This window comes from Agelaius tricolor, unplaced genomic scaffold (genome assembly GCF_023055355.1).
Source record: "Agelaius tricolor isolate 1412-34295 unplaced genomic scaffold, bAgeTri1.0.p SCAF_21, whole genome shotgun sequence".
Taxonomy (NCBI): domain Eukaryota; kingdom Metazoa; phylum Chordata; class Aves; order Passeriformes; family Icteridae; genus Agelaius; species Agelaius tricolor.
This window is the reverse complement of record NW_027269281.1, coordinates 8,244,544-8,269,539: the sequence shown is the minus strand read 5'-3', so window position 1 is coordinate 8,269,539 and position 24,996 is coordinate 8,244,544. Positions and strand designations below refer to the sequence as shown.

The 24,996-nt window shown below is 43.1% G+C and overlaps 1 non-coding gene across 1 annotated transcript; it reads left to right on the top strand.

Annotated features, from left to right (window-relative positions):
* Positions 1-20,423: 20,423 nt before the first annotated feature.
* Positions 20,424-20,495, top strand: TRNAE-CUC (transfer RNA glutamic acid (anticodon CUC)). Its single transcript has one exon. It is a non-coding gene; the product is annotated as a tRNA-Glu (tRNA).
* The last annotated feature ends 4,501 nt before the right edge of the window (positions 20,496-24,996 follow it).

Below are 24,996 nucleotides of genomic sequence, written 5' to 3'. Positions count from 1 at the left end.
ACTAGGGGCTAAGCTAGAAGGGGATAAGTGGCTTTTACCAGATGGTAGAGAAATGCTATCTGAAAGTTATGCTAGAAGAATAATTCATCTGTTACATCAACGAACTCATTCGGAACACAAGCACTAAGAGACCACTTTTTAAAGTATTTTTGGGTGTATAGGAATCTTTGATATAGCAAAACAGGAGACGCAAGGATGCATTATTTGCCAGAAAATTAACAAGAAGACATCTAGACAGACCCTGCAGGGAGGGAGAAAAACTGTGTATAGGCCTTTTGAAAAGATACAAGTGGATTTTACTGAACTACCAAAAGTGGGAAGATGTAAGTATTTGTTAGTAATAATAGACCAATTAACTCATTGGGTAGAGGCCTACCCTGCGGCACGAGCAACAGCACATTTTGTTACAAAGATTATTTTAGAAGAAATAATTCCACGATTTGGGATGATTAGAGTGATTGATTCAGATCAGGGCTCCCACTTTACCTTGAAAGTGTTAAAAGAAGTAATGAAAGCTCTAGGGATCTCTTGGGAATATGATACCCCTTGGCACCCTCAGAGTTTGGGGAGAGTAGAAAGAATGAACCAGACCCTAAAGCATGAGCTAGCAAAACTAATGATTGAAACAAAACTATCTTGGATTAAGTGCTTACCATTGGCATTGTTAAATATTTGAACAATGAACTCAGAGCATGGGATCTCCCCATATGAGATGTTATATGGGATGCCATATTCTCAAGAGATGCCGGTGGGAAATCCTATAGTAGATGATATGTCAATCCAAGGGTATGTCATGACTTTGGGAAAAAAAATGTTCAAGAACTTTGTAAGAAAGAAATAATAAACCAAACTCCTCCCCTAGGATTTGCAATTCATAAAATAAAACCAGGTGATCAAGTATTAATCCATAGTTGGAAAGAAAGTAGCTTGACTCCCCATTGGGATGGACCTTTCCTTGTGCTCTTGACCACAGATATGGCAATCCCAACAGCAGAGAAAGGGTGGACACACATCTGCTGAGTAAAAGGACCTATAACAACAAAGGAAGCAGACTGGAAAATTACCTCTCATCCAGGAGAACTGAAGGTGAAGATAACACAAAAATCAGATGCCGGGAGATAAAATAACCTGTATTGAAAAGGATTGTAATTGCTATCCCTTTGTAAGCACTGAATGCAACTATTGTAAGGTGGTATTATTATTGTCGCAGGGGTTATCCTCCAAGTGGGTTGTGTCCAGAGTGTAAACACATTGAACAGATTTTAACCGAATATATTTTAAAAAGGACAATAGAGGAAGGAACATTAGAACTAGATTCTCATCAGTGGTGGATGTTGTGGAAATACAGATTAAGAAGGGGACTATCAAGTGAGGCAAATATTAAAAAGATTGACTGTCACAAATATAATCAAGTCCCTTGCATATTCAAACCAGTCAAAGCAAAGAATTGGGAAGTATTTAAAAAATGGCACTAAATCTGGGAAAGCTCACATGGAACTCCTGAAGAATATCCTTGCTGCTGAGAAGATGGTACCCCTCGCTGCCGGGGGCATTCCGGGAGGCAGAGGGATAATAAAACTGTGGGGCCTTATGATACTGTTGAGTCTTCCACAGAATGGGATAACCGATCTCGGCTTAAAGTGCTACCAAAATGTGAAGTATGATCGGACCATGACCTGAACTTTTGCAGCACACACTCGTATTAATGCAGAATGTTATGACCCAGGAAAACTTGAAACCTGTACAATAGGAGAGAAGAGTTACTGGGTGGCAACAAATTTAGGAATGGGAGGATGGGCACCTCAAAACTATCAATTTTGTCCCTGGGGAGAACCATTCCTCTGTTTTACCAAAGGCGGAATGTGGAGATACTCGGATAAAGGGGGAGTACAAGATAAATTCAAGGAAGAATTAGTGAAAAACGTCACAAAGAATTTAGGGAAAATTCAAACCAAAAAAGAGAATGAGCAGGAAGTGACCTGTATGAAAAAATTAAGAAAAGACTCAGTGATTGGGACCTCCCCACGTTAGGGAAAAATTTGTTTATTGATTTGATGCAAAAAGTAGTTAAGGAATTGAATGTGACTAACTGTTGGATTTGTGGGGGATCCCAAATGACTGAGCAATGGCCATGGAGAGGAGAAGGGATAGGACCTGATCAGTTGATATTATGGAACAGGGCACATAGATCTAATGAAATTCGACCTGAGGGGTGGATATTGAGTCATGAAGTAGTAGGCCAAATTTGTATTTCTAGGGAAGGAAACAATTTTACTACATACATAGGACATACGCTCTGCAAGATGATGTATACCACCAACTCCACTTTTACGACCTGGTGACCGAAACCACCAACAGGTTATTAGTCTATCAATTGTACCAAAGGAACTGTTTGCTAGAAAAGTGTAGCATATGCTAATCCTTTTAAGGAGGTAAAAGATCTTAAGGGATATTGGGAAAATCCGGGTCAGACGGCTGAAAATTGGAAAGCTCCAGATGGATTATTTTGGATATGTGGTAAAAGGGCCTATAATGAACTATCAAAGAGATGGAGAGGTACCTGTACAATTGGAATTTTACAACATGCATTCTTTTTGCTACTGAAGAGCAAAGGTGAATATTTAGGACAACCTCTTTATGAAACTTTGCGCAGAAGAAAACAAACTGAAATAGGAGGAAAACAGACCCGGAATAATGAAGAATGGACTTCCCAACGGATCATAGATTACTATGATCCTGCCTCCTGGGCTCAGGATGGCAGCTGGGGTTATAGAACCCCTATTTATATGCTTAACCGAATTATTAGATTACAGGTCATTGTAGAAATTACTTCTAATCAAACATCAGATGCATTGAAGCTTGTAGCTAGACAACTAACCCAGACCAGAGCAGCAGTATATCAGAATAGGCTAGCCCTAGATTATTTATTAGATGAAGAAGGGGGGTTTTGTTAAGAATGTAATACTTCTGAGTGCTGTTTAGAGATTGATGATAATGGAGAGGCTATTACAAATTTGGCAGACGAAATTAAACAAGTTGCACATGTTCCAGTGCAGAAATGGAATTCCATATTAACTGACAATTGGTAGAATAATTTGTTTAAAGGAGCCTGGTGAAAGAAGTTGGGGTTCATGTTGCTTTGTTCTGCATTAGGTCTATTGTTTATACCATGCACGATTCCATGCTTTATTAGGCTAACACATTCAGTGATCCAGGGAATGCAGATTTCAGCAATGCATATAAACCCTAAAATAACAACCACGGGAGAAAAAACTCACTCCCTTATGATAGTCAAGGCCAAAGCAGAACCAAATAGAACTGCGACCCAAAAAGTATTAGCTCGATTTGAAGCAAATACACAAATCAATAACATAAAGAAAAAGGGGAAGGATTGTGAAACCTGTTTTTGTGATTCATGTCAATTGGCAATGGAATCAGCAAATGCTTGTATCTGCTGTGTCGAAAATGGATGCATTCCCTGGGATAACTACAAAGAACGGTTTTGAAACTTTCTGACCAAATAGCCAAATATAGCATCGAAATAGAAGAAGTAAAGAGATGAGGTAGCAAAATGACTGATGCTTAGAATAAAATAGAAGAAGTTGTGGTAAAGCTAAGGGATATTGCAACAAAGCGACTAAATGCTTATGTATAATAAAAAGCTTGATGCACTTGACAAAAATCATGTAGCAGACACCGGTGTAAGGCCTCCCTCCAGATGACCACAAGAAGGACAGGAAGCCAATGACCACCTGGAAAGATTATGAAATTTCTGATCCCAGCTTATTGATATTTGCTGATTCGGACTAAGCAAGCACATTAGAAAATGCTTTGTAGGCTTAAAAACAGTATATATACTTTGCCGAACTTGTAAGTGGTGTGTGCTGTGAGTGGAGCGGTGACTCCCTGTCCACCCAGGGCTGCTTGCTTGCTTTCTTTAGAATAAAAGATACAGAAATAAAATTTGGTTTGGCTATCGAAATTTTATATCATAAGGACTCTGATAAGGTTAAATTCTCGATTTGAAGATTTACTACTCTGGGCAATTAAGAACTTCTCTGAACTCTAGGACTCTGTTGGTGTTGGGTTTTTTATCTTCCTACTAAGAGACATAAGGTTGCAGCTGTTTTCCTTCGAACATGCTGTGTAATTAATGAGATTCTGTCAAACTGCATGGCCAGCAAACTTATCTCTGGAATTTTTCCTGCATAGCAGCAGGTGCCATCTTTGACCCCCACTGTCGAGTTCATGCCACCTGCGGCCACTTGTAATATTACACCGAGATAGAGAGGGCAGCTCTGCCCAGAAAGGGGGGGGGAGGTTAGCTTGTGGGTGATATCGAGCCCACGGGTGATTCCCTCGACCTTGTGTGCAAACTTTACAGCATCGGGAGTGGCAGTCCTGAAGAAGGTAGCAGCCCCCCATAACTTTTAACTGAAAATTCATGCGAAAAACTGGGTGTGCTGGTCCCAAAACCCGGAAGGCTGTTCCAATATCTCCTACATCACTATTGGGTATGCTCCGTTGGGATAAAATGGTGGTGCCTTACAGGGAGTTGCTGTACAACAAAATGGCGCTCCCTACCGGAATTTGCTGTACAACAAGATGGTGACCCCTGGTGCCAAGCATGCTCAGTGCAGCAGATGCTATTTTGTAACCATTGAGACTACCGACCTTCAACTACAGCAGCACCTCTGGCCACTTCATGTATTGCAAGGAAAAGGGAAGACAAAAAGTTCTATACAGGAGCCCAGGCAGAAGAAACAAATCTATAGAATGCAGATCAACCATCTCTAAAGAAAGAACTCAATTTATTTCTTCCAGATACCAGAGACTTTTCGAATTTTCAATCAAGTGCTCATTCAGAAGAAGCAATCCTGCCAACCCAACCAGCAGGAAGCCCAGAGGGCACAGATACAGAAATAAGACAAGGGATATCTGAGCCGTTCATTTAATCCATAGACCACCTCACCCAAGCCATTGCCGCAATGCGAGCAGAAGCCATCAAAACATGCTTCAGAGATGAAGAAGCCTGGACATATAGGCAAATATTGCTCTGAGCCCACAAAAAATATAAAGTAACCTAATCGATGTCCTAGATGCAAAAAGGGAAAACACCATGCAAATCAGTGCCATTCTAAATATGGCATAGATGGAAATCATCTCCCGGGAGAAGTATTTTCCAGTGACTCAACCATCTGAAATTTCTCCGAAGACAGAATACTTAGGGAACTTTAATGTTTATAGATAATAACCTTCAATAAGCTGAGTGTTGATAAGATCAAGCAAAGTTAAGTTTCACTACATTAAGTCTAATTACTCTTAAGTTACATCTTCTCACTTTGATATTCTGTTAAAATTAAGTTTATTGTTCCTTGCTATCAGTATTCATTCATTCCAAGTTTAAGTGTTGTTTAATATAACTTGTCCTAAGTTTTGTTAAAAGTTATTTGTCTAAACTCTAAGATATGTAGTTAATTTTCTTAGAGGGATTAGACAGCTTTGATTAATACAGCTGAGATGAGATGCTGACAAACACCTGTTCATGAGTGGAGGAAGATACAGTTTGTTATATCATCAATTTCATCTAAAGTTCTATTCTTCATTACACTCTCTGCTGTTTGTGTCTTTTATAGGTGATTTTGATAAATAGTAACTGCTATTAATGTTACATGAATGTTTAAAAAATGTTGTTCTAACTTCCTCAAACACCTGCTGCTGATATATTGATTGTATAATGTGAATTCACTGATTTTTGTGATAAGAATTATTTATATGGTATTCTTATAGTATTTACAGATGTCATTCATATGTTTTACTATATCTTTGTGTGATCACCTATAAGACACGTGTCATTTCAGGATCCTACCTTTTTTTTTGTTTTCTAGCTGCTTATGCATCTCTTAGACCAGGTTAACTCTCTGGCTAGTCCCTGCACTAACTCTATTGTTTGATCTAATGCTGTCTCATAATTATAAGTATTTTTCAGAGTTCTAAGAAAAGATATTTGAGCTTCATTGAAAGGCTTCTCCAGACTGCTAGTCTTGTAGCTTTCCTCAGTTATTATTACAGAAGCACTTCACATAGAGTCCAACTGCAACATTAATTTATTTTCTGGGTTTCGTACTGGGTAATCAGTCTCATGCAGCTGCATTTCCTCCACCTTCGCACTCTCGGTGTCCAGATCCAGATTCACAGTCCTGTCTGTGACCACTTTCAGATCTTTGAAGAAGAGGTTTGCTGTGTTTGAAGCATCTTTATCCTGAAGGAAACTGTGGAGGGATTCAATTAAGGTCTTTAATCATAACTGTTATTCTTAAGAGCCTTGTTTTAAAATGTCTTAAGTGACATCCACCAATTAGAGTTTGGGCTGTGGCCAGGCCCCTAACTCTACCTGGAAGGGATGTTTGCCAACAAACCCAGATGTTTTCTGCATCAAAACTATATTTAAGTAGTTTTGGCTTGGCCATTTGACCTTATTAAATGAAAACTGAACCTATTTTTAAAGTGAGCTTGGAAAATTGTTATCCGGACATGATTATCCAATCTTCCATTGATTTGAGGTTTATGAACTGTTGCAGACTCTGGGATGATGGTTCAGTGTTATAATGCTTAGTAATTATATAATTTCACATGTGTTATTGATTAGGTGTATTGTCTGATTAATCCCTAATTGCTGTCAGTTTCTTCTTCTCTACATACATTTTTCTGCTCTAGTGTTTCCTCATGCTAATAATTAAAGGGTGTTAGTAGTGACAACTTATGTTGTTATCTTACATATATCTATACAATTTTGCAAAACAGAATTAATAAATATTTTGTTTCTCATATCAAGGCCCATTTTCCACTTCCAGGATTTTGAGAAAATCCTCCAGTCCCTGCAGGGGCACAGGTTTGCTTGTATTCTAACAGGTACAGAGTCTAGGTGGAATGCAGTGAAAAATGTGAACACACTATCAAGTCCAAGAAAACATTGACCACCTGTCACGATCCGTCCTTACGAACGGGGTTCATGATGGTTCATGGATTGATCTCAGGGTGCAAAAAACTGACACGGCACAGGGGATTTGCAGTAATAATCAAAACAAATGCACCTTTATTGAATGACCACAGAAAAATGCGATAGAGAGATTAAGGGAGTGTGGTGGTTTGACAGGAAATGTGTTTTTTAGGATGCTGTGTTTGGGCCAATAGATATTCAGATTTTAATACTGGCATCTAACCTGGCCATTAGGACATTAGACACACCTCTGAGAACACAGGGTTAAAAGCAGAGCTCTCCCCTGGGAGGGTCTCTTGGGTTTCCGGCGGGAAAGAGTTCAGGTCTCTCCCCCGGCCCAGCTGCTGGCTGGGCAGGGGGAGGGGAAAAGCCATGTGGCCGGGAGAGGTAGGCTTGACCCCGGGGATGGAAGGGTGGAAGAGAGAGAGAGAGAGACACCGGGAGCCATCGGGCAGCCCCCCTCTGAGAGACACAGAGAGAGAGAGAGAGTGAGAGAGAGAGAGAGCGCCGGTGCCTGAGACTCTAACCTTGAAACTTAATAAACATAGGCCTGTGCCGGCACCACGGCTGGGAAGGAGAAGAAGAAGGGGGTGCAGCTGGCCGCTTGTAAGAGCTTTTAACCCCTTCTCGGAGAATGAGAACTTTACAGAACATTGACCTTTCCTAGAAGATAGAGTGGAAGATGAGGAAGGAAATGTGCAAGTGTGAGAGAGGTCTGGGTGAGTGAGAGATAGTGGAAGAATAGAGAAGAATCCTAGTGGGAAGAGAGGATGGAGTGGCTTTTGCTGGACTCTTTTTGTATAGCCATGGACAGAACCATGTTCCTTGTGATACAGAGACTGCATCTAGGGGGAGGCAATGCCTCAGAACCAAGAGGGTTCAGTGTTGGTGCCACTCGGCCCCAGGGGGTGAAAAAATATGGGGGGGACAGGTGTCCCAAAGGAGAGATTGTGGGGACAGGTGTCCCAAAGGAGAGACTGTGCCTTTTTTAGATTGGGACAAAGCATCCTTAAAAAGACAACCCTAGAAGCAGCTCTGGTCCGTGTTCAGTAGTGAGAGCACTAGACGTGAAAGGAAGAGGTCACGACGGCAGATGTACTCCGGGCAGTGCCACGAGTGACACGGAAACACACGAGGCTTCAGCTGTGTTTCCAGGGGAAGCCCATTGTACAAGGACTCCTCTCCTCTTGATGAACTGAGGATTGATTGTCTGAAGGGTGGTGCTAGACCAAGAGTCAGTGATTTTAAAGAATAGATGTATTATATTAGAAATTTAGTGGGAAGAAGAAAAAATGTATTTGTAAAGTTTTCATTTTCCCTGTGTGTGTTCCTTTTTATCTATAGTTGTAGTGTAGTTAATAAAGTTTTGTTTTCTTTCTTCCCTAAGTAAGAGCCTGCTTTGCTTATTCCTGGTCACATCTCACAGCAGAAACCAGGGAGAAGGTATCCTCATGGGGGCACTAGCATTGTGCCAGTGTCAAACCATGACAGGGAGAGAAAAAGATAGAGAAAGAGAGAGAAAAGAGAGAGAGAGAGAAAGAGGGGGATATAGCTACCAAACGTAGAGACAAAGTCCTTTGGTCCAGTCCAGTCGAGGATTGGCCTGTTATGTCGGGGAGATCTCTGTGGAAGGGGCTAACAGTGGGCCTGTTAGCTAAAGGAGCGAGAAGAAGCTGAGAAGTAAGAAGAAACTGATAAGGAGCTCTCTCCAAGGCTGTAACCAAGGAGACCGAGAGAGGAGGGATAGAAGAACTTTGCAGCTGGATGAAACATTTTTAGAAAGTTAATTAAGTCATCATAACTTCTCACCAATAGTATTATGTTGATTTATTGTGGCCAATAGTAAAGATAAAAGAAGGATAAACAATTGGAAAGTGTATAAAAATCAGCCATATTCAATAATAAAGTGTTGCCAACTGAGACTGCTTGTGGTCTCTGCTTTATGTCGTGACCGCCTCGACAGCGACGTTTGGTGACCCCGACGTGATAAGAAGTCGGTGGGGGCCCATACGAGGTCCTAGCAACTGGCAACCGTGACCCACTGGGACGTAGTGGGGGAGGCGGCGTTGGTGTAGCTGAGAGTGGCAGGTGGAAGCCACAGGGAGGTCCGGACCTGATTTTCTCCTATCCAGACACCTGGAAGAAGGTGAGCCACCAACTAGTAATAATGGGACATAATTTAACTAAAGAGGAAGAAAATGTTCTGGCTGCATGGAAAGTTTTGTTAAGAAATAAGGGAATTAATACGTCCGACTATGCCCTTCGAAATATACTGCTGTGGGCTAAATCACAGAATTTTGGCACTGATCCCCACACAGCTTTTAGTGTTAAGGCATGGAAAAAAGTCGGGGACAGACTGTGGGAAGTCATCCGAAAGGGAGACAAAACGGTTGTCAATCTAGCAGTTACTTGGGAATCGCTCTTTGAGGCATTAAAGGAATGGAAAACAGAGCGAGAACAAGCAGAGCGGGATGCGGACGAAGAGTTGGGGCTGATAACAGAACCTGATGGGGGGGATGAGGCAGAGGGGGCCTCTGATGGGGAACTTGAAGAAAGTCCGGGTGCCATGCAAGTTACCTGGCAAGCTGCCAAAGCTTCCAGGAAGGCTGCCAAAGCTTCCGGGAAAGGTGCCAGAGCTTCTGGGAAAGCTGCCGTAGCAACCTCTTATCAGACCCCTAAACCTCCTTATCTCACACCTGCACAGCAGCTCGCAATGGTGCCTGTATATACTACACCACTATGCCAGTTAGCTGAAATGTCTTTAGCAGAGAGACAAACCCAGCCATCTGCCCCCCCGCTTCCCTCCGCTCTAGTCCAGCCGTCCGCCCCCCCGCTCCTGTCTGAGCAGTTTGAACAACCTGCAAGGCCGTATCCTCCGTTACCTGACAGTGACAGCAGCAGCGAAGCAAGTGATGAGTCGCCTGCAGTAACATCTGAGTTGGGGCAAGGAGCTCTGGTCTCTTTACCTCCTAAGAGCTCTAGCCTTGCTGCCCCATGGACTTTGCCTCCATGTCAAGTAAGTGTGCTTCCTCGACACCCTCAGGAGTTTTGGGAATTTGTTAGGAGGAAAGCAGTTGAAGAAAAGAATTGGGACACCATAGAAAGGTTAGGTGCTCCAAGAGTAGTACCTCAGGAGAACAGTGCCAATGCAAATGTTGCTTGTGATAACCCTATGGCTTTTCCAGTTTTTAAAGCAGCTCCTGGAGCAGGGCAGGATGACAGTCATCACGTCTTTGCCTGGAGGGTTGTGCAAGACCTCCAATCGAAAGTGGCTCAGTACGGTATTAATTCCTCACAGGTAATGCAATTAATATGTGTCATTAATGCAGATTTGCTTGCACCTTATGACATCACACATCTTGCTACAATTCTATTCCAGCCAGTGCAATATGGTGTATTTCAAGAAACTTGGAGGCGAGCGGCTGAACGCACCGCTTTAACAAACATGCAGTTGCCTCAACACGACCCTCGTCATGCTGTGGGTGTTGATGCCCTACTGGGCACTGGGCCTTTTGCCAATCCAGATTTACAGGCAAGGTGGGATCCTTCGATTTTGGTGCAAGCTCAACAAATCGGCATGAGTGCCTTAACTAAAACAATGGAAATGGCAGCTCCAAAACAGAAATATGTCACTATACAGCAAGGGACGAGAGAACCATTTTTGCAATTTGCAGAAAAACTTGCTGCAGCTATTGAGAAACAGGTAGAAGATGAAACTTTGCGAGACAAATTGTGCATACAATTGGCTAAAGAAAATGCAAACCCAGATTGCAGAAAGATTATTGATACTTTACCTGGGGAACCCACCTTGTCTGAAATGGTTACTGCTTGCTTGAAAGTTGGTTCAGTCGAGCATAAAATGGCAGCTCTTGCTGCAGTGCTAAGACCTTCAGCAAAATGTTATAATTGTGGACAACAAGGGCATGTAAGATCACAGTGTACCACAGTGTCAAATGTTGTCCGGAAAACAACATTTAAGCCAAGTGCAAGCAGCGATGTTGTGTGCAATCGCTGTGCTAAACTTGGGCACTATGCTAAACAGTGCAGGAGTAAATATCATGCAAATGGTCAGCTACTGCAGGGAAACCCAAAGAGGAGCGCGAAGGGGCGCGTGGGGAAACAAATACCCCAACAACAACAACTACCACAACAGCAAATGTGGGCCTTCCCAGCACTGCAAAGCTACCCATTTGCGAACAATACTCAGGGGCAACAAGCGGGTCTGCAGGGATTGATATACCCACCGCTGACACAGTAACCATTTTGACAAAAGAAATATGTAAAGTGCCCCTCAATGCCTATGGTCCGATAGGACGGGGATTGAGTGCGTTTTTAATAGGGAGGTCAAGTACTACACTTAGAGGTATTCATGTGCATCTAGGGCTTATTGATGCCGATTATTTAGGACAGATTCATGCCATGGTATCCATCAATGACCCTCCTGTCACTATTCAGAAAGGAACCTGCATTGCTCAAATTGTACCTTTTGTGAGTTTTGTTCCAAATACAGTGGACCGAAGTCGCAGCGCAGGAAGTTTTGGATCAACAGGAGTACCTCGAGTGTTCTGGACTGAGAAAGTAACGGAGAGCCGTCCAGAAAAGACATGCACTCTCACTGCCAGTGGATGTCATCCAGGAACTATATCAGTAACAGGTTTGATTGACACTGGAGCAGATGTCACAATACTCTCGCGACTTTGCTGGCCTCAGTCGTGGCCTCTCACTCATGCAAGTTTTGGACTCCTGGGGTTGGGGGTGCTACAACAGGTGGCCTGTCAGCCATTGTAATTAATGTGAAACATCCTGATGGCCAACAAGCTAACATCAGACCCTATGTTGCCGATGCTCCTCAGAGTTTGTGGGGACGAGATTGCTTATCTCAATGGGGTGTCAAAATTACTACGGATTTTTAATGGGGGCCACTGTGATGCAGGGCAATGAACGTCCAGTTGTGGCCTTGACATGGTTGACAGATAAGCCTGTCTGAGTTCGCCAGTGGCCCCTTACTACTGAAAAGCTTACTGCCCTGCAAGAATTAGTCACAGAACAATTGCAAGCAGGACATATTGAGGAATCATTCAGTCCCTGGAATACCCCTGTTTTTGTAATAAAAAAGAAATCGGGAAAATGGAGACTTTTACATGATTTACGGCAGATAAATGCTGTAATGGCAACAATGGGAGCTTTACAACCAGGCCTTCCTACACCCACAATGATTCCACAGGAATGGCAAATAGTTGTCATTGATCTGAAAGATTGTTTCTTCACTATTCCATTGGCTGAGCAGGACAAAGAAAAATTCGCTTTCACTGTGCCTTCTATAAATCATGCGGAACCCGATAAAAGATATCAATGGAAGGTACTTCCCTGAGGCATGAAAAATTCACCAACTATTTGTCAATGGTTTGTGGCACAGGCCTTGTCAAAAGTGCGGGAGCAATTTAAAAATTGCTACTGTTATCACTACATGGATGATATCTTGTTGGCATCTGACAACAAACAACAGTTATCAGCTCTTAAACAATGTGCTGTGACAAATTTGAAGGCTTTTGGCCTGATCATTGCTCCAGAGAAAGTGCAGGAACACATGCCTTGGAAATATCTAGGTATGTTGGTGACCAACACTCAAGTTATGCCTCAACCTGTAAAGTTAGACATTGATGTTAAAACTGCTACCGATGTACAGAAATTGGTTGGTTTGATAGGTTGGATTCGATCATATTTAGGTATAACTAATCATCAGATGCAGCCATTGTTTGATTTGCTGTCAGGCATCACCTCCTCTACTGATAGGAGGCAATTGACCTCAGCAGCAAAAAAGACCCTAGAAGAAATAGAATTAGCCCTAGCACACAAATTTGTTAACAGGATAGATATCTCTGTTGGTGTTCAATTGTTTATTTTGAAAGACCATGAAATACCATGTGGGATACTGTGTCAATGGAATGATAATTGGGAAGATCAACTGCATATTTTGGAATGGATATTTTTATCTTTCAGATCTCGGAAAACAGCTCCAGGACTTTATGAGCTTTTTGCAGACATTATCATCAAGGGCCGCAGGCGTTGTCATGAGATTTTGGGACATGACCCTGTGACCATTGTGATACCTGTACAACAGTGGTATTTTGAATGGTGCTTTCAAAATAATCACGAATTGCAATCTGCCTTATCTTGTTTTACAGGCCAGATCGCATACCATTTGCCTTCTCATCCTGTTCTAACACTGACTAAAGAGATTCCTTTTGAGGGGAAACAAATTTGTTCTCCTGTTCCAGTCGAAGGTATAACAGTTTTTACAGATGGATCCGGGAAAACCGGAAAAGCAGCTGTGGCTTGGAGAAAGGATGATCACTGGGAATATGAGACAATGATTCAGCAGGGATCTCCTCAACTGGTTGAACTTTCTGCTGTTCTTTTGGCTTTTACTTTGTTTCCTGGTCTTGTAAATATAGTTACCGATTCCATTTATGTTGCCAATTTGGTTAAGCATTTAGATCAAGCAGTGTTGTATAATGTTCAAGAGAAGCCATTGTTTAATATGTTAGTAAAGTTATGGACAGTTATTGGCGCTTGAAAACATCCTTACTTCATCATGCACATTCGCAGCCATACATCATTACCAGGATTTTTTGTTGAAGGCAATGCCTATGTAGATTCTCTAGTAGCTGCTGCTGCAATCAAAACTGTACCCAATGTGTTGCAGCAGGCAATTTTATCTCATCAATTTTTTCATCAGAGTGCTCAAGCTTTACAGCAGCAATTCATATTGTCTTCTGGTGAAGCAAAATCAATCCTTTCTTCTTGTCCTGACTGTCACATGACTCATGTCACTCAGTATTATGGTACCAACCCTAGGGGCCTTTCTGCGTTAGAAGAATGGCAAACTGATGTTACTAAAATACCAGAATTTGGTCGCTTTAAGTATGTTCATGTTACAGTTGATACTTTTTCTCATGTAATGGTTGCTTCAGCATTCACAGGAGAAAAAACTCATGATGCTATTCGTCATTTTTATCATGCCTTTTCTATTCTAGGTGTTCCGTGTCACGTAAAAACAGATAATGGCCCAGCATATGCTTCACAGAAAATGCAAGCATTCTTTCGTGCTTGGGACATTGAGCATTCTACAGGCATTCCACATGTCCCCACGGGCCAAGCAATTATTGAAAGAGCTCACGGACTTCTTAAACGTCAGGTTCAAAAACAAAAAGGGGGAATGCAACAGGAGTCACCTCAAGTGAGATTAGATAAAGCTGTTTATGTGTTAAACTTTTTGCGTCCCCTACCTGATTCACAGTTATCTCCAATCTTTTACCATTTTTCCTCTGAATTCTAAGCAACCAGATTTCCGTAGAAATGTTAAGGTATGGGTTAAGGATTTGATTACTGGTATATGGTCTGGCCCAGTGGAACTGATAACCTGGGGGAGGGGTTATGCTTGTGTTTTGACAGATAATGGTCCTCGATGGGTTCCTGCTCGCTGTGTTAAACCTTACCTAGAACGTGCAGGAAAGGACAGGATGGATGGTTCCGCAGTTGAAGCAGAACGTGCGGATGACACTGGCTAAGACCATATATCAGTACTCAAAGATGGATGAAGGACAGGAATGATTGTATTAAGAGTGGGAATTTTGTTGATGGTTTTGATTGTGGGTTTTGTGTGTCCCCTCTCTGCTGGGATTTTTGCAAAGGGCCCTGCAAAAATCCATAGCAGCTGTATTTACAGTCCAAAAACAAAAAGGGGGAATTGTGGAAGGGGCTAACAGTGGGCCTGTTAGCTAAAGGAGCGAGAAGAAGCTGAGAAGTAAGAAGAAACTGATAAGGAGCTCTCTCCAAGGCTGTAACCAAGGAGACCGAGAGAGGAGGGATAGAAGAACTTTGCAGCTGGATGAAACATTTTTAGAAAGTTAATTAAGTCACCATAACTTCTCACCAATAGTATTATGTTGATTTATTGTGGCCAATAGTAAAGATAGAAGAAGGATAAACAATTGGAAAGTGTATAAAAATCAGCCATATTCAATAATAAAGTGTTGCCAACTGAGACTGCTTGTGGTCTCTGCTTTATGTCGTGACCGCCTCGACAGCGACAGATCTCAAAATCTCTAGCTAACTCAGAGGTTTTTATTATGATAATTCTATTGAAAATTGTGAGGGGGGAAACAGATACAATAAGGAATAGATGTAACAGGTAGTCCATGTTCTCAACAGTAAACTAGAGCCATTGTCTTCTTGGTCCAGTTGTCACAACCTGCAGGCAAACATCTCGGTTTGGTCAGCTTGCCTCCCCCACATACCTCCCCCGGGTTAGGGGTTTCAGTCCCAGTCCTTGGAAGGAGGAGAGGGGCCTTTTCACAATGGGATTTCATGTCTCAGTCCTTGATGGAGAGGCTTCTTACATCTCAGTCTGTCTGTCACGGTGGTTGCAAACAAGTGAGAGGGGTCTTCTGCAGGGGACCACCCAGAACTCATGAGAAGTCCAGCCAGGCCAAGAGGTAGGACAGCTTCCAAGGCTATTGTTGCAAAAAGGGCATGGTGCCCCCTTCTTCTTCTTATTGGGCTCAGTGTAGCATACAGCAAACAACACCTGTGAAAACAGTAGCTTAGCAATGCTCTCAGGTCTCAGGGCCTTGTGGCATGTGACTTTCTCCTACAGAGAAGATGGGGTGGTCTTCTCTTCAGTGGTCCTCAATGACGATCATGAGGCAGATGAGGGAAAATTCGGACAGACTCTCACACCACCCCACAAGCAGAGAAGAAGACACACAGACGTGAACTGTGCAGAGATTTCAATTTGCACCTGACATCTTGTGCTTCGCCCACAGAAGATTGTGGACATTGGGTTTCTTTATAAGTGTGAGAATCAGTAGTGTTGTACAATTTTTGTTAGCTGATAGCTTAAGGGAAATATGGGGTTCAATCGAATGTTATACTTCTGCTTTTTTGGTTTATTTGTTTTTAGTAGTGCAACTTTACCAGTTAGCCAGCCTAGAACAAATGTTTGGGTGATTTTAGCTAATGTTTCAGGTTTAGATACTTTGTGTTTATCTATTGCTACTCCAGAAAATCCATTCCCTACTTGCTTAGTCAGTGTACCAGTAGAAATTTGGCCTATACCAGAAAAGATCAACAAAGCTATGTAAGACACCTTGCAATGGGCATTGTTGAACTTTCCATGTCTTATTAGCACTCATTTTCCCCCTTGTAAGCCTTTTTCTTTGCATCAACAGGTGGAAGAACTGCCTTGGCTATCAAAGCAACCTGTAAAAGGCCTCACAGTTTTACTGATGCCGGTCAAAAAACTTATAAGCAGGCCTTACTTCGCAGGACAAAGACAAATGGCTCAGTGAAATCCTTGAGGGGCCAGGAGGTTCTTTACAAGTTCTTGAGTTATGTGCTATTATCAGAGTGTTTGGAAAATGGCCAAATCTTAGCTTGTTGGGGAGTGAAGCATAAAACAGGTATTCCAGGTAGCTCCACAGGACAAGCTAGGGTTGAAGGGACACATCAGGTACTGAAAGGACTGCTTGATAAACAAGAAATGGGGGAGGATGGGCTGAGCTCCATTCTGTGAGTGCTGAAAGCAGTTTATGTTATGAATCATCTACGGTTAGTAGGTAATCATAGTGAACTAATCAATCAGCACCACCTGAAAACATCCATTGCCCTCAGAACTGTGAATGCTTTTGCTATCCTTGGGTGAGATTAGAATGTGTGGAGCATGGATCTGATAGCCGTGAGTTTAGAGGAGGAAGTTTCCCTAGGTGTGGAGAGTGCAGACATCGGCACACCCAAAAGTTCAATACCTGGGTGGTGTTACCCCGAGTAACAGGAATAAGAGTTAATTCCCCTGAAACCTCGAGAAGTGCTGGGCTCGTTTCCTTTTTGTGCATCCTGGTTCCCATGGAGTGTGGCCATGCAGGCTGTGTTTGAGCTTTTCACTGTTTTCTAGATGTCCTTGTTCTGGACGGTGGATGAACTCTGGCCTTTTTTCTTTGTGGAGTGTTGTCTATCCTTGTTCTGGGATGCTGTGCTTCTTCTCAGCTTTGGATTGGGTTTATTGGTGCTGTCTCTTTTTGTTTCCATGTTGTTTTTCAGGCTTCAGCTTATTTGGTGGAGGAGCTCATGGTTTTGCCCCCTTGCTGGGGCTGGTCTTTTCTCGCTGGTCAGCTGTGGGGGTCAGAGTGCTGGGTGCTTCTCTAAATTAACCTGCCAGTAAAAATGCAGGTGTTGGAATGGTGGGTGCTGCTGCCTATTAACTGTTCCAAACAAACCTCTCCTGTAGAAAAGCAGGTTGAGTTAACATTCAGGCAACACAGTCAAACCCTCACACAACACTCACCGCAGCTGGCTCAGCAAGAGAGGCAAGAAAGGCTCTTTTTTGCAAGGTTTTATTCCAGCAGAGTATATCACATGAGGCTGAAGGGGACACAGCAAGGAAAAAGAGGACCATCATGTGGTGCAGGCAGCTTAAGAAGGGGAAGGGGTGGGGGGCAGAGCTGAGGACAGGGCAGAGGGGATTGGTCTCTGGGGGAGGGGGTTGGCCACCACTGGTATCCAACCAATGAGGGAACAGGGAAAGGAGAAACCAGGGATCAGTGAACCAGAAGTCCATGGGAGAGTCTGTCTTTTCTCCCCAGGAGGACCAACTCTATGGTAAGTAGTTACTGCTGTTGCCAGGGCAGAGAGCTTGGGAATTGACCAAGAGGAGAGAGTTCATGGGATGCTACAACTCCCCTTTTATTTCTTACTAAGAAGACCTCCCCAATGGACTTTTGCATACACTTGACTAGACAGGGAAACATGACTAAGACGATAAAAACAATTATTACAATCCAAAAAATTCCTTTGACAAAAGATGAAACCCGTCCTGTGAAACCCCACTGTCCGAAAAGTTCATTGATCCAATCTGGGTGTTTTTCCACCTTTAAGTCCTTTATTTGCTCCCTCAGCTTCTGGATATTTGTGTGGATGGATTCTAAATGTGAAGAGATGTTGAGGCAGCACATCCCTTCAAAGTCTTGTCAGCCATGTCCTTGGGCAAGCAGTAGAAAATCTATGGTGGTTCTGTTTTGCAGTGTTGCATGCCTGGTAGCCTCAGTGTCACTAAGCGGGTCACTGAGTGCAATGGAGGTAGTGTTTGCCTGCTTACTATGCCAACACTCCAGGGGAGAACATCATCCGGAAGGCTTGATGGCATCGACAGGATATGTGGCTTACTTGGGCCAATGCTACCAGGGCAGATTCCTTTTGTTTATTCTTAGCCATTCCAGGAGATCCTTTTCGTACATTTTTAATTGGTATCCCAATGAATGACTTTGCTGGGTTTGTAAAACAGGTAGGAGCTGGAGGAAAACCATACGTGGAAGCCAGTAAGCCGAACACAGAGGATTGCTGGTGTAACATAACCAGTGGTGGTACAAAATTGGACAGATGCAAATGGTTGGGGATTAAGCCAAACGGCAAGGGCTTCCAAGCAGGTATGATAACAAAATCACTGAATGAAAGCAGACTAGAACCCCAAGACCTAGACTTGCTAGGATCGGTACCTGGAAATTATTACTTGGTTTTTAACAACTTTTTAAACCCAAAATCAACTAATACGAGCAATGTCCTAGTCCCAAACCCCAAAAATAATAGTGTCATCCTTAATCCCAATTCTCCATGGTATAAGAATGTGACCAAATATTGCCACAATTGGATTTATCCTGGAAGTGCAGGTACAAATGTGACTGTAAGAAAGTTTCCACCAGGTGTCTTTTTAATTTGTGGAGATTGACCCTGGCCCGCAATTCTGAGTAATCCATTTGGTGGACCTTGTTACCTAGGAAAACTAACCATGTTTGCCCCTAGCATGCAAGAAATGTTGAATCAGACTATTTGGAGAGCAGGACATAGCAAAAGAACTAAAAGAGCAATCACAAGCATAGGATCTAATTGTAATGATCGTGAAGAGTTTTGGGGCACTCCAGCAAGAATCATAGCATCATTCCTTACTCCTGGTGTTGCAGCTGCTTAAGCTTTGACTACACTGAATAGGTTGGGATGCTGGACAGCTAAACAGCTAAACATAATTTGAGCTATTTTAAATCAGATGCTCACTGATGTAGATAGCATTAGGCACAGCACATTGCAAAAACAGAGCTGCTATAGAATTTTTTTTGTTAGCACATGGACACGGATGTGAGGAGTTTGAAGAAATGTGTTGTATGAACCTCTCTGACCGTTCTGCATCCATTCACAGGAAACTCAAACAACTGCAAGATAACATGAAGAAATTGACTATGAATGACTGGGGTTTGGATGAATGGTTTGAGGAATGGGGAATAACTGGATGGTTGAAAGATACTGTAAAGGGAGCTTTGTTAGTATTGAGGCAGAGTGGAAATTTTTCAGATTAGAAATCCATTTTGATTTAGGTGAAATGTACATCTTTGAGTTAAGTCTGTAGCTTGCTGTTTGGTCTGACTGCCTGTTCTCGTGAAGGGCCTGTGCTTAGATGACTGGTTCAGCCAAAGGACAAGAGATAAGGGGGGGGTGGAGGGGGGGGGGGGGGGGGCAGACAGAGCAGGGCAACCTGACCCAGGAGTTCTTTCTGATAAAGAATAATTAGCGGCAAGTGTCATACGAAATCAGTGGAATGAATATGTATGAACCTATTGTGAAATTGCATGCATATGTATTTGAGAGGGAGATAAAAGGGGATCTGGAGTTCCCAGAGGTACGCATGTCATTTTAGGGGAATGATTCCCACATGCGTCCAGCGCTGTAATAAACATACCAGCTTTACAACTTTCCCAAAAGTTGTGGAGTTTGTTTGCTTCTGCAAATTAGCATTAGTAGTCATTATTATACTGCTTTGTGTTATTCCATGCAGATTTAAATTGGCGACCCGCTTAGTAGAAAATACAGTAAAGAGGGTCTGGCTGGTGCAAGAAGAAGAAAAAAGGGGAATCGCTGCAATGTATTAGCAAGGGTTAGGCCATAGTGTGCACCAGCCAACCTGCTTCTAAGTTTATTATCAAAGCCTCAGGAATTCATCAAGGCTGTTGGAACATAAATTGTGCTAAATTAAGAAAGAAGAGGCTGAGATACCGAATACCAAGACCGCAAGAACTAGATAACAGAGGACTGTGAAACACCTGGACTGCAATCAGTCATATACTCCAAGAAATGCAGGCAGAAAATGAGTGAACAAGACAAAGGCACCAATCAAGAAGTGTGTACTTAGTAGTTTGTAGAATCTATAAATATGTGTGTAATGTAAACAATAAATGGCTTCTGCTTGATCACATTGGTCAGTTGTACAGGAGTCCTGGATTTCCCTCAATAAGTAAAACAGAGGAAAAGAAATTCCTTGAAATAGGAGTGTCACGGTTTGACGCTGGCACAATGCCAGCGCCCCCATGAAGATATACTCTCCCTGGTGGTCTAGTGGTTAGGATTTGGCGCTCTCACCGCCAAGGCCTGGGTTTGATTCTCAGTCAGGGAACCATAAATGTCATGGTTTGATGCTGGCGCGATGCCAGCGCCCCCATGAAAATATACTCTCCCTGGTGTCTGCTGTGAGATGTGACCAGGAATAGAGCAAAGCAAGCTCCAGCTAAGGAATAAAGAAGACAAAAACTTTATTAACCTACAACTATATATAAAGAGGAACACACACAGAACTCAGAAGGAAAACCTTCCAAAAACATTCCACCTCCCCCCACCAAATTTCCAATACATCCATCCCTCAGATCACCAACTATCAGTCCATCACCATCCTTTAGATAATCAATTCTCAGTTCATCAAGGAGAGAGGAGTCCCTCTTTTACCATAGGCTTCCCCTGGAAACACAGTTGAAACCTCGTGCGTTTCCATGTCACACGTGGCACCACCCAGAGATCATTTGCCATCGTGACATCTTCCTTCCATGCCCAGTGCTCTCACCACTGCACATGGACCAGAGCTGCTTCTAGGGTTCCCCTTTCAAGGATGCTTTGCCCAATTCCAGAAAAAGCAGTCTCTCACTTTCGGGACACCTGTCCCCCCCAAATTTCACCCCCTGGGGCCGAGGGGTCTCGAGAACAGAGATCTTCTTCTTCTTTCCCGAAGACAGAGGGCACCACCACCACCCTCCTCAGCCGTCTCCTCTGTTCATGCACTCCTTCACATAACATCACTGCACTCTCTTGGCTCCAAGCCATTGCCTCCCCCCAAATGCAGTCTCTGTGTCACAGGAAAAATGGTTCCGTCCATGGCTATACAAGAAAATTCCAGCCAAAGGCCACTCCATCACCTCCGCCCACCCAAGATTCTTCTCATCTTCTCTCATGGCTCATTTCCTCTTATCTCCATCTCTCTTCTCATTCAACTCCAGGAGGATCAGCATTTGTAAGGTTTCCATCATCCAAGAAAAGGGTTCAAAAATCTCAGGCTCTGCCTGTCCAGAACTCCCATGGCTGCCCTGCTGGGCACCTTCTCGCCAAACCCCCCCCCCCCCCCCCCCCCCCGCCCCTTCTCCTTCTTGGCCGGCTGTGCTATCAAATTGAAAGGTGGCACAGGCACAGACACCAGCTCTCTCTCTCTCCCTCTCCTGGGCGGGAGGGGGGGGGGGGGTGGCTGCCCGATGTCTCTCAGGGCTCGTCCACCCTTCCATCCTGCAGGGGCTTTCACCTCCTTTCTCTGTCCAGGGCCCCAGCTCACCTCACCCGGCCGCATGGCTTCCCCTCCCCCGCCCAGCCCACGGCTGGGCAGGGGAGATCTGACCTCTTTCACGGACTGGAACCAAGAGAAAGTTTTCCTGAGAGTTCTTTGCTTTTAACCCCCTGTGTTCCCAGAGGCGTATCCATGTCCTCAGTGGCCACACCAGGTGCCAATATTCAAATCTGAGCACCTATTGGTTTGACCACAGCATACCAAAAAACTCACTTCCTCTCAAACCAGGACAAGGAGCAAAAAAGGACAATGAAAGAAAGTGGGTGCTGATGGGAGACAGTTATTAAATAAACTATTGGCCAGGAAAATATTAGAATGCATACATAGTAAAACACACTGGGCTACCCAATAGCTGAGTGATCAGTTCCTGAGAAATTTGGGTTGTACAGGAATTTTTGGAATAGCTAAGCAAATAACTGACAAGTGTGCCATATGCCAAAAAGTAAACAAAAAGGTCATGAGGGAAGTCCACCGAGGAGGGCGAGAATTAGCCTTATGACCCTTTCAGATTATCCAAGAAGATTTCACTGAACTCCCACAAGAGCCACGGTGGAAAGTTTTGTTAGTAATAGTGGATCATTCGACCCATTGGGTAGGGGTGGTACCAGTGGTTAAAGCTACTACCAATGTTGTATGCAAAACTCTCCTAGAACTAATCATTCCCTGGTATGGAATAGTAAATCACATCAACCCAGACTGAGGAATCCATTTCACCTCAAAAGTACTGCAGCAAGTAGCCCAAGCTCTGGGGATAGAATGGAAATTACACGCTCCATGGCATCCACAGAGTTCAGGGTGGGTTGAAAGGATGACTCAAACTCTCAAGAGAACTCTAACTAAACTGATGACTGAAACCCAAATGTGGGGGTCAAGTGCCTACCCCTATCTTTGTTGAGAATCAGAACACAGCTCAGATCAGACTTAAAAGTTTCACCTTATGAAATGATGTTTGGTTTACCTTTTCTGATTTTGCCCAGTAGTATGGCCAATTATGAAGAAGGGGAGGACAGTGTCAAGAAATATGTCCTGTCTATAGCACAAACTCTAGAGGAACAACTATGGGAAAAGGGAAGAATCCCACAGACTGGTAATCTAGAATTCAAAATTCATAATGTCACTCTTGGGAATTGGGTAATGGTAAAATCATGGAAAGACCAACCTTTTGAATTGTTAAAACCGAAAATCACGGCCAAAGACTCTCTAACTAGTCAAAGTTAGAAAGTGGTATGTTTATTATGCCAGGGAGCGGCACCGTGGGGGTCATCCCCAAAATGCATGACCACACTGCACAAGGATTATTGCCTTCTATTCATTTCCCAAAATACTACATATGCATAACCCCAGCACCTTCCATCCCTGCTTTGTATTAAAATGAGGTTATTAGTCTTTCACACGTGTGCAACTCTTCTCTTGAATTGGGTCGGTGGTCTTGAATTGGGTCAGTGGTCCCAGGGATGAAGTCAGGAAGGTCTTTGTCAGGTCTCTGTGACCTTCTAGTATGATCCAAGGCCCCTTGCTTCACGATGGATTGACATAGAGTGCAGGTGCTGGGCACTGTTCTACTGGTTTCAATATGTTCCTATAATAGTTCACTTGCTCCACTTCCTTCTGCAAATGAGCTCATAATATAACAATTAGCTTTAGCTTAAGCATCTAATAATCATTAACCTATCGTTGGTGTATCCAACTTCAATATGAATCGGTTCTAACCCTCCACTAAAATCTCAACCCTTTAAAATCATGATTCACTTTAACTTCACAAGAGGAGGGTCTCTTTCAGGTGTTGCTGACCACCGAATTGGCTGTACGAACTGAGGAATGAGGATGGACTCACACTAGCAGAATAAAAAGACCAGTAGAAGAACCCCGTGACTGGAGGATCGTCACTTCCACAGAAGGACTGAAAGTGACTCTAAAACGAAATGCACAGGCTCAGTGTGGCAAATAAACCATGAGCAACCACACATCAATCCAGACTGGAAAGGAGTTCCACGTGGTCTTTATCCATTCTTTTGTATTCCCAAAGGCCAGAGGCTTTCTAAACTCTGGGGCAGAAATTTACTACTTCCCCAATCGGGGGGATCAGGGATATTTAGATTAACAAACACGGCATCGATAAATGATCCTAGAGTTTTTGCTTTTGCCTGTAACTTGAAAAAAGACAAACCATCAGCTCTCCCTGATGAGACATCTCCCAGATTTATTCCTGGTTACATACCCTGCTTGAAGCACCCTGGAACGAGACACTCAAGTTGGGTACAACATCAATGTGAAAATTATGGCCAGCTCTGGTGTTGTAGCTACCCCAGGCTGCAAGCGTGTTGCAAAATTTGTCTAGATAAAAGGAGAAGTTTCAACACTAATCAAGGGCAAGTACTAATTTTAACCCTCTGTTGTGGAGTTGAATGGATGCTCCCCAATATTCACAAGCTATTAGAAGCTGAGTGGGACACTGTAGTTGATTTGAGGAAAAAAAGAACTCCACAACTTGTAAAAGTTGTAAAGCTGGTATGATTTATTTCAGCACTGGATGCATGCTCCCCAAGGACATACACACCCCCGAAAATTCCCGAGTCTACATTATTCCCTAACCTGTTGCATATGCGTAAAAGACATATGCATTAAACTGTCTTATCAATTTTATGAGCCCGCAAAGTTTTTCAGTCTTTTAGTTGTAATGTGGTGTTTATAACCCAGATTCAGTTTTTCTGTCTGCTTCAGTCTCAAGGTCAGTGGGGGGCCTCTTCTTATCTCTCTTCAGCTTGGATGGTTGCATTCCTTTCTAAGTAGCCTTGAGTCTCCTTTGTTCTCTCTGCAGGCCTTTTTGTGAGCACACAATTTAAAAGACTAAACAAAAAAATCCAAAATCGGTTTCTAGTCCGAGTTAAATTTCCAACTCCCTGTTTCAGTAGTAAATCAAAAACAGGGACCATATTTTGAAAGCAGACAACAACTCCATATGATGGGGAGGTAATAAGACCCTATTCTGCAAGTGAAATTAATAAGTGCTAGCTATCTAACAAACAGCAAAGAACCCCAATATAATAAAAGCAGGCACATAGATAATTTTGTGATAAGGAGATAAGGAGGCAAGACCAGATTAACCTCTCTACTCACCACCAAGAAGATCATATTTACATGCTGTGGGCAGCAATCCTATCAGGCATAGAAAGTGGGAGTACACGTTATACTGGGCTCCTAATACTCCTTGTTAGTCTTCTCCCCCTTGGGAATCTAGATGATCCATGTCACTGATGCTACAGACCCCTGTACCATGGAAAACCTCAAGGTT